General features: G+C 42.7%; 1 non-coding gene across 1 annotated transcript; it reads left to right on the plus strand.

The window, feature by feature from the left end:
- Nucleotides 1-6345: 6345 nt before the first annotated feature.
- Nucleotides 6346-6454, plus strand: LOC129402601 (small nucleolar RNA U13). The gene has a single exon (XR_008628719.1). It is a non-coding gene; the product is annotated as a small nucleolar RNA U13 (small nucleolar RNA).
- Nucleotides 6455-9970: the final 3516 nt, after the last annotated feature.

The following is a 9970-nucleotide window of genomic DNA, read 5'->3' on the forward strand; positions in this document are numbered from 1 at the left end:
TACTACCTCTTGCTGAGAGAAGGAGGGGCTCTGTTTGTGCTATTGCTGATGGCAGCTTTATTCCTATTCTAGAAGTCTTCCTTACACTCAGCCTTTTCTTTCTGGTTGATGTTGGGGCTTTAATGAAGACTTAAGGCTAAGTTGTCTTTACAAAAGCTTTGCTAAGCTTCTCTTATTCACTGATAATTTTTCTAAACTTAGAGCTGATATGCTAGTTCGCATAAGTGAATGAGATGTGTTAAAGCGATTTTCAAAGCAAGAAGACTATACCTAATGTGCTAAGGTAGGAAATAATATTCGAGGCCGCTCTGGCAGGAGGCCACGCCCCTTTTTAGACCACGCCCCTTTCAGGCCACGCCCCCGTTTCTTCCTAGCAGGGGCTCCTGGGACGTGGGTCCCCTGGGAAACGGCCGGGTTGGAGGGAGCCGGACGGACGGGAAAGCTGGGGCGGTGGGACGCGGGAAGTGGCGGCGGCAAGGGTCCCAAGTCCCGGCGGCCGCGTGGGAACCAGGGGTGCACTCGGGAGGCGTGGCTGGGAGTCTCCTGGGAAAAGGCCGGGTTGGAGGGAGCCGGGCGGACGGGAAAGGACAGTGAATTTTTTAAATGAGTGGGTCAGCATCAGCTGAAAAATGAAAGCAGACGAAAAGGTTGAGATGTAGACAGGAAAGAGTATTCTTAGTTAGGATATTCCGAAGAAGAAAGGTGTATTTCTTTTTCTTTTTTTCTTTTTGGGTCACACCCAGCGATGCTCAGGGGTTACTCCTGGCTTTGCACTCAGGAATTACTCCTGACAGTACTCGGGGGACCATATGGGATGCCGGGGATCAAACCCGGTCGGCCAAGTGCAAGGCAAACGCCCTACCCGCTGTGCTATCGCTCCGGCCCCTATTTTTCTTTTAGTGTTTGACTTTATTGGGGCCACAGCCAGTGGTGATGAAGGACGACTCCTGCCTCCCTCCTGGCCCCTCTCAGGATCAGAAAGGCCTTGACTCGTGAGAGGCAAACATGTAATAACTCTGGTATTCTCTCTTTAGTTTCTGCTTAATAGGTCAAACTTATTCTCTGATTTGTTCTGTTTTTTTGTTGTTGTTGTTCTTTTCGTTTATCATCATCACCTTTTCAAGACAGAGTGGACTGATGTCAATTTAACTCTGTAGGGATGGATTTAGAGTCATGACATTTCTGTAAGGGATACTGATTAAGTTAACTTTGGATAGTTCATGAGCTCAAACTCATGGGTTGGGAGGTAATCATTAATAAATAGGTGTTCAGCATTTTTTTCTTGATACAAAATACCTTGATAAGCATAGTGCGTGTACAGACATTTCTAGTTGATCCATATATACATCACCTCATGAGTTCAGTCCCAGTTGACTAAAGAGGGACTGCATTGTATGGACTTGCATTGCTTTAAAAAGTAATTAATGTACCACAAACAAACAAACAAGTAATTAATGAATCTGGCATTCAGCTCCATCCCTGTGTGCCTTCGAAGTTCATGTTCTACACTTTGTTCAACTGCCTTAAAAGTCTTGATTTTTTTTGCAACATAAAGAAATAGCATTTGTTGATAAGTTGATTCTCCAGTTAGGTGGTCGAATATTTACGGTTATTAGATGCTTTATGCTTTTGAGGATGTTTGCATATTCCCTAAGTCTCTTTATCTCCTCTTTTCTGTCCCTTTTTTTCTCTCTGCAACATCGTTCTTGGTCTTTGCAACCTTCTTCCTTCTTTTTTTCTGCTGTCCCTTTTTCTAGAAGCTGCTGGCATGTTGGTTTTGGCGACTGCAAAGACCCACACATAATTGCTGTCTGAGATGTGGCGGGCTGCGTAGAGGGATGCGTGCTTTTCAATTCTCTTCTCTTCTGACTCTAAAGTGGTTGGAATGAGACAGCATTACTTTATTAATGAAAATTTGGTGGTAATTGGGACAGCAGCTAGGCTATGTTAAAATGAAAAATACCTTTTGATATGCAAATGTTTTCTTTCTTCAGAAAAATTAATCACATACATTTGATTTCTGGGGAATATTTAAATGGCTTTCGGCGGTAGCCCGAGGTGGCCTTAAAGGCCCTCACATTCTGCAAGAGTAACAGTAAACAGCTGAAGAGGGCCTCTCGGAGCATTTGCTTGACCCCTCCGTTTTGCTTCGCACAAAAGCACACTTTAGGAAGTGGCGGAGTGAGGTCAGAAAGAAAACCTGCCGTATTCTGTTGGGAGATGATGCAAATTCATATATTGATCTTCAAATACAGTATTGATATGTAGTGATTCTGTAACTGAATTGAATTGAATTATCTATTTAATTCATGTGATCTGGACCTTCTGATGATCTTTCTTTGAAATGTGGGGTTTATCTAAATGTCGGGAGTATTATTCCTCCTTTTATTACGGGTTACTTTTATTACCTATACTTTTAGGTACTGTGATGAGTACTTCAAATATTTATCATGTAGATTGCTATAGCAAATGCTACAAATGCAAGTAGGCTACAACACTTCAGATATTTATCATGTACGTTGCTATAGCGAATCCTCACATATGATCTGGTGCATCAGGGTAGGCTCTGTTCTGAGAATTTTGAGAAGAGGAATTTTATGAAGCGGGCTTAGGGATTTACCAAGTGATTGGATGGGCTGGAAAATTACAGGTCAGGGAAAGCTGCTATTGACTTCCTACTTGCTTTAGATGTTTTAGGGGATCAGGAAGATGTTATTTTTTTTTCTCCCCTGTTAGAAAAGCCTAGAAAACCTTAAAAAGAAGAAGAAAATATAACCAGCAACCACTGCAAAGTTTCACATCTGCTGAAGGTCCCATGATGTCTGCAGTTACTGTCAGAAGAGAACAGACTTTTGATCACCTTCTGTGTTTTTCCAGACTCACCCAACTTGGTTGAACGGAAACTGTGTCTACAGTCATGTTGGCAAAGAAGTCGGTGCAGAATTCTCTAGGTTTCTAGCCTCTGTTTCAAAGCTGGTGGGAGTGAGTAGGGGGCTTAAGAGGCCAGTGAAGCTGCCACATTTCTAGAGTCAATACACAGCGGAATATTTAGGGCCACTTTTAACAACTCCTTGTAACTCTCCAATTACAGGTGAGGAAACCCAGGCATAGAAATTTTGAGAAACTTGTGTAAACAGCCCTTGAATTATAAAATAGGCAGCATGACTCATTTTTAAACACGGTAAGATTAAAGACAATGAAATTATTATTTGATATTTTTAAAAGAAATAGACATACTGAAAAATATCCTGTGATTTTACTTTCTTTCAGTCCTTCTCTTTCCCTATCCATCTCTCTTTTATCCAGCCATCTGGCTGATCTATACCTATTTATCCATTATATATCTACTAGACTCCACTGTTCTTCCTGCACTAACATACACTTCAGAGACCTGGGCCCTACGAAAACAGGATGAGAACACTATTTGGGTCTCCCAAAGAGGAATAGAAAGAGCTATCTTGGAGTATCATGTTTCACTCACGTGAGAGAAGGAATCCAGAGTTCCGACCTCCATCAGTGATTGAGAATCAGGGATGCTGTCTTGTTTGCCAAGGCGTCAAAAATCAGATGGGCCAGACACGTAATTCGATTTGGAAATGACTGCTGGACTAGAGCCATTACTGACTGGGTTCCAAGGGACGTCAAAAGAACGCCTGGCTGCCCACCTATGAGTTGGTCAGACTTCTTTGTCAAGACCCTGAATGAACGGTTTGAGGATCTTCGTGTTCCTGGAGCGAGCAGATGCCTTAGGCTATACTAGCATGAGACAGGGATGAATGGAGATGTTACTGGTGCCCACTCAAACAAATCGATGAGCAAAAGGATGACAACTGATATAAGTGATATCTACTCACCCATCCATCCATCCATCCATCCATCCATCCATCCATCCATCCATCCATCCATCCATCCATCCATCCACCCATCTACATCTATCTATCCACTTATCATCTCCCAGTTATCTTCTTTTCCATTTTATCAGTTGCCTCTAAAGTGGAGCTCAGGAGGTGAAGGGTCCATCCCGACAATTCTCAGTCAGTTGGGCTGGAATGTTCAGTGTTAGGGTTCAAGGACACCATAGTACTGCTTGGTGTCAATGAGTTACCCACAATGCCAGTGATCATGAGAACTTACCCAACAGTTTTGGGGGCCTTATTTTTTTTGAAATATAAGGAAGTGATAAGAAAGTGAGGGGAGTGTAGTGGCTCTGGGTACAGGAGCCAATGGGTGGATAAAACAGGATTTTGAGTCCGACTCCAATGCCTGGCTCTTGAGTCACTGAAGGGAGCTGCACCAACTCTGTCTTCTCTTTAACAAACATTCACCTCTCATGGCTTCTCTTTGACTTATCTGGATCTGAAAGATACATGCTACTCACCGCCAGCCTCTTCTCTGAGGGAAAGAATAAAGGTTATAAGGTGGGTGTTAAACTTCAGATGGAGAACTTCAAACCAAAAAATAGTCAACACATGAGCACTCTGAGGGAATAAAGATCCCACAGTAAATAGCATCGATTTTTTAGGGGTGAAATGGAACCCAGAAACAAAGGAGGAGGGAGTGCAGGTATCAGGGTGTAAGCCCTCATAGGTAAGAGGCAGCATGTACGGAGTCTGCAGGCTTTGGGCATCTGATCTCACAATCCCGGTCTCTTCTGCAAAATCACTCTGGGAGGATGTTACACAAATGTGAAAAACAGACTTTGGCTCAGGTGGTTGCAGACGTTTCTTCCTGCTCTGAAATTCAGATTTTGCAGTTTGCGGGGCATTACCATAATACAAAGTTGACTCTCGCTTGCCATCAACTGCTGACATTTTCCTTCTGCCGCTGAGGTTTTGAATGTTTAATGCGTTTGAAATTCGTGGTCAAATGATGCAATTTGGAGGTAACTTACTTAAGCATAGATTTCCCTCACCATGTTTCTAAGTATATTTTAGCTAGGCAGATTTTTTTTTTAAAAATTAAACATTCCTATATCTGTTGCTTATATTTTAGTCCCAGAAGACAACTCTCAAGTTATTTAAAGTAAAAGATTTTTTTACAGATAATTGCTAAATTTGCAAGTTTATTGGATGCATATCAGCCTCAGATGGAGGAAAACTAATTAGAATCTAAGTTGAAAAAATAGCTGCGTCTGCTCAATATCTGATTATTTGGAGGTTCAAAGCCGTACTTTTATTTAAATTGAACTGCTTTTGTGTTTTTCTCCATTTCAGTTTTAAATTTGTAAGGCTAGAAAACCTAACCATTTTAACCAGCTCCCACCGAAAGTGATTAATTCGAAGGATAGCTTATTCTCATCCAAATTAAATTAATATAGTAGAAGGAGTGGATCACTTTTTTTTTGTTGATTACTTTTAATTGGTTCCAGTTTAATAAGAAAACATTACTTTAATGAAGTTTCTGGGTTTAATATGTTCTGCGGTTATTTGCTCTCGTTCCAGTATTAACTTATCACCTTAGGGCATTGCTGCTTTATTCTAATATGACTTCTTGTTGTTTCCGAGATGGAATGTATGTTATCTCTTATATGTTGAATTTTATCCTTAGCAAAATTGGGTACACCTGGGATTATTGTGTAGAGGACCATTTTGATCTCTGCCTCGATTCAGGATGATTGCATGGCCATCTCTCTGTGTCCTTAGGGAGATACTGAGAGTCTTGGGGTAGAAAGTATTGGGCTGTAAGAAGGAACAGGCCACTGTTAATTCCCGTTACCAATGTCAAATATTGGGAAACAGACTGGTCCTCAAGTGGAATGCCTGATATGCCACTGAGTCTATAGCTGCGTGTGATACACTACAAAATAGAGTGTTGACCTGTTGTTGCCAGTTCTGAGATGTTACCTTTTCTGCTCAGTTGGTCATTCACTGGACTGTAGGCCATCCAGTTCTTGGTGGTTTATTACAGACCCATAGTTTAGAGTATTTTGGTAGGAAAAACAAGAAGAATACTGATAGCCCTTCAGGGAGATAATTTGCTTTGTAATAATATCAGTTTTATCTGCTTTGGTAAGACCAGTTTAGTTTATACTCACCTCTTAGCTTGAATTATACTCTTCTCCAAAGTCCCAACTCTTGGGGCTTGCTAGAAATTTTTAATATTCATATGATACATTGAGATAAGGTCTTCCTAATTCCCAAGAATCAGTGTCCATCTTTCCCAAGAGGTCTTAAGAGACTTAGACCAGTTCCTAGTTGGAGTTACACATTTAGGAGATGAAATTTTTCTTTGTAAAAAGCTCCTCTAGGCAAAACTACTCAAGTTTCTTTCCTGCATATATTTTTACTTCCAGTTATTTTAAAGGAACATTTAAATCATAGACTCAGACTTACACAAAAATTGCTGATTCTTTTCTGGTTCATAAGCATGATGATTGGGTGTTCATACATCTGTGTGGTGTGGCATGTCCCTCTCTTAAATCTTGTTAGGACATCAGGACATTACCCGTCTGATATGAACTTGGGAAAAAAAGTTGCAGATGATTGTAGAGCATTCTAACATACCCGGTACCTGGCTTCCCAATTATAATAGGAAGACAGATTAATGAACCAATGCTGATATTGTCTCATCAACAAGAGTCTAGATTTGACTCAGATTTCTTTAGCTTCTGACCAATGATACAAATTTCCATATTACATTTAATCATCCTGCCTCCTTAGGCACCTCCGAACTATGCCAGCTTCTTAGATTTTTCTTGCTTTTGATGGCTTTGGTTGTTTTGAGGTGTCTGCTTGTGTATTTCATAGAATATTCTGAGGTTTGGGTTTATTTTGTGATTGGCTCATGATTATCCTGGTGATATGGGTATGGGGTTGTATGTGTGTGAGAACAAGAAGTAACATACCATTATCATTAAATCATATCCAGAATAGGGGGCCAAGGATATGGCTGGGTGAATGACCACATGCCATATGTACATGAGGCCCTGGGTTCAGTCCCTGCTACCTAAAAAAAATCAAGTTCCATATCCAGGGTATGTATTGTTGCACAGTCGTGGCTGTTGATGTGGACCTCAGTTAGCAGGGATTCTTCTTCACCTCTGCATTGCCATCAGTGAGGTGGCTTCATGCATTCTCAGTTCTTTTCCATCCCTTACTAACCCTGGCAGTTACTTATTTAGAGTCGGCTTGTGGGAAGATCCCTTTTTACTCTGGGTGATAAACTGTAGCACCTTTATTATGTGTCGCTCTGAATGCCCCAGCTTGCCTTAGGTGCCCCTGTGGGTGCCCTCAGGCTCGTCTTGCATGTTCTCACCAGAGTGGGCTTCGAATTTTGGGTTTAAGACTAGTCGACTTAGGGCCTGAGTCCTAGAATTGGATATTTCTCTAAGGCTTCTTTGGTCTTTTTGTTTCTTTGATTTTTGTTATTTTTGTTTTATTAGAGGTCATGGTCTAGATTCCACGGTGCTCACTGTTTTGTGGCATTTTTAAAAAATATCTTCACAGCTGACAGAATAAGAAATCTCGGTGTGAACACTGTGTGTACCCATTTTTAAATATCTTATAGGCTGATCACTGTGTGATTGTAACCCGAACATGAAAGCTTATAACTGTCTCACAGTGATTCAATAAAATTAAAACATATGTATCTTATAGGTTTCCACCTGTATCTGAATTAAGGCAAACGTGAATTTATAAGACCATTTTCAACTTGAATTCTTTGTTTTTGTTTCTTTGGGGGCCATTCCCAGTAGTGGTCAGGGCGTGCTCCTGATTCTGTGCTCAGGGATCACCCTTGGTGGGCCTCAGGTGTTCTTGCGGGATGATGGAGATGAAACCTGGGTTGGCCCCATGCGAAGCAAGTGCCCCATCCACTATACTGTCTCCCTAGCCCACCTTAACCAATCCTGCATGGACGGACAGCTGCAGTCTTCGCCCTTGACTCGTCTGTGATGTGACAAATCTGTCCCTACCACCTGCCATCCAGCATTCCCTCTATTGTTCAGTTCCAGTGTACATGAATAGTTATTCAGAATTGTTCATCTAGGGGCCGGAGCGATAGCACAGCGGGTAGGGTTCAATCCCCGGCATCCCATATGGTCTCCCCAGTACCGCCAGGAGTAGTTCCTGAGTGCATGAGCCAGGAGTGACCCCTGTGCATCGCCGGGTGTGACCCAAAAAAGCTAAAAAAAAGAAAAAGAATTGTTCATCTAGGACGGCACGTGGAGAGGCAGGCGGCGGGAAGGGGGGGGGGGGGTCCCTGGGCCCTGGCAGTCCCCAGGGTGGGCGGACCAGCGTGAGATTTCTTTCAGAAGGAGAAGAGCAGAGGGCGATCTGAGGTCCAAGTTTCCTGGGTTAGGAGAGTGCTTGGTCAGCACGGCACGTGGAGAGGCAGGTGGCGGGAAGGCTAGAATTGTTCATCTAAATAGCATGTAAGACAACCTGCCTAACTATGGTATACTATTAGTGTCAAATTCCTTTTGCCTTTTCTTTTGTATTGTGTATCCAAATATTTCCCAAAATTTTGTAAGTTTTCAGTGTTTTTCCCTCCCTCCCTCCTTCCCTCCCTCCCTCCTTCCCTCCTTCCTCCCTTCCTTCCTTCCTTCCTTCCTTCCTTCCTTCCTTCCTTCCTTCCTTCCTTCCTTCCTTCCTTCCTTCCTTCCTTCCTTCCTTCCTTCCTTCCTTCCCTCCCTCCCTCCCTTTCTCCCTCCCTCTTTCCTTCCCTCCCACATTCCTCTCCTTGCCTGAGATAAATAAATAATAGAATCCTGTGATAGGTCAGCAGTATTTTATGTATTTACTTATTTATTGCTTTTTTTGTCACACCCAGCGATGTTCAGGGTTTGTTCCTGGCTGTGCACTCAGGAGTGACTCCTTTTATTGCTGGAGTTGGGGGAGGGCACATGGGATGCTGGGGATCAAACCCATGTTAGCTATGTGCAAGGCAAACGCCCTACCATTGTGCTACTGCTCTGACTCCAGGTCTGCAGTATTTTATACTTCTTTTTTTTTGGGGGGTCACACCCAGCAATGCTCAGGGGTTACTCCTGGCTCTGATCTCAGGAATTACCCCTGGCAGTGCTCGGGGGACCATATGGGATGCTGGGAATTGAACCCTAGTCGGCCGAGTGCAAGGCAAATGCCCTACCCGCTGTGCTATCTCTCCAGCCCCACTATCTTATACTTCTAATATATATTCTTTAATACTCTATTTGGCATATGATCATATGTTTACCTACTAGTCTTATTCCCAGTGAGCCTTGAGTTCTCCCTGAAGTTCCTGAGCTGGTTGGCCATTTGTTGTGCATAGTTTGGTGTCTGAGTCAGGGTCAGGGAGCTAGTGTAAGAAGTAAGGTGTTTGCCTTGCATGCCGTTGACACTAAGTCAGTCCCTGACTCTGCATATGGTCCCCTAAGCATGGACAGGGGTCATTCCTGAGCATAGAGCCAGGACTAGCTGCTCACCCCACAAAGAGTGAGTATATGAATCAATGCCTCTTTGAATCTTCGCTGAAGATGGTAACTGCATCATTTCATTGCCTTCAGCCAGAAAACTAAGTGCCTTTGTAGGATTTATAAGAAAATTTGATCTGGATGCATAGTTACCTGGGAGTAGAGTACCTAGAACCAGAGTACTTAATCCTGAGTGTTGGGTCTGCCATTTACAACTTCTGTGACCTTGGCAAGATTAACTTCTTTATCCTTCTCCTGTGACATGTAGGCAGTAAAATCAAACTTAGAGCATTACTGTGAGTTGAATGAGAATATGACTCGAAAAGGACCTGGCACAATACCCAACGCATAATTCTTCCAAAAGGTGAGCACTAGGCAGTGTTGAATGACTTTAAAGACGCTTTTCTTGATTGGAGTGTCTAAAGGGTTCTCACCCTTTCCCTTCTCTCCATAGAATGGTTTTCACCTTGTACTGTTCCTTTCTCTCTCTAATTTTCATTATCCCCCCCCTCCACTTGTGCATTCCTGCCCTTTTCCTAAGTGGTGAGCAGAATGATGTTTCTCAGAGAAGCAGCCCCG

The sequence above is a fragment of the Sorex araneus genome, chromosome 2 (genome assembly GCF_027595985.1).
Source record: "Sorex araneus isolate mSorAra2 chromosome 2, mSorAra2.pri, whole genome shotgun sequence".
NCBI lineage: Eukaryota > Metazoa > Chordata > Mammalia > Eulipotyphla > Soricidae > Sorex > Sorex araneus.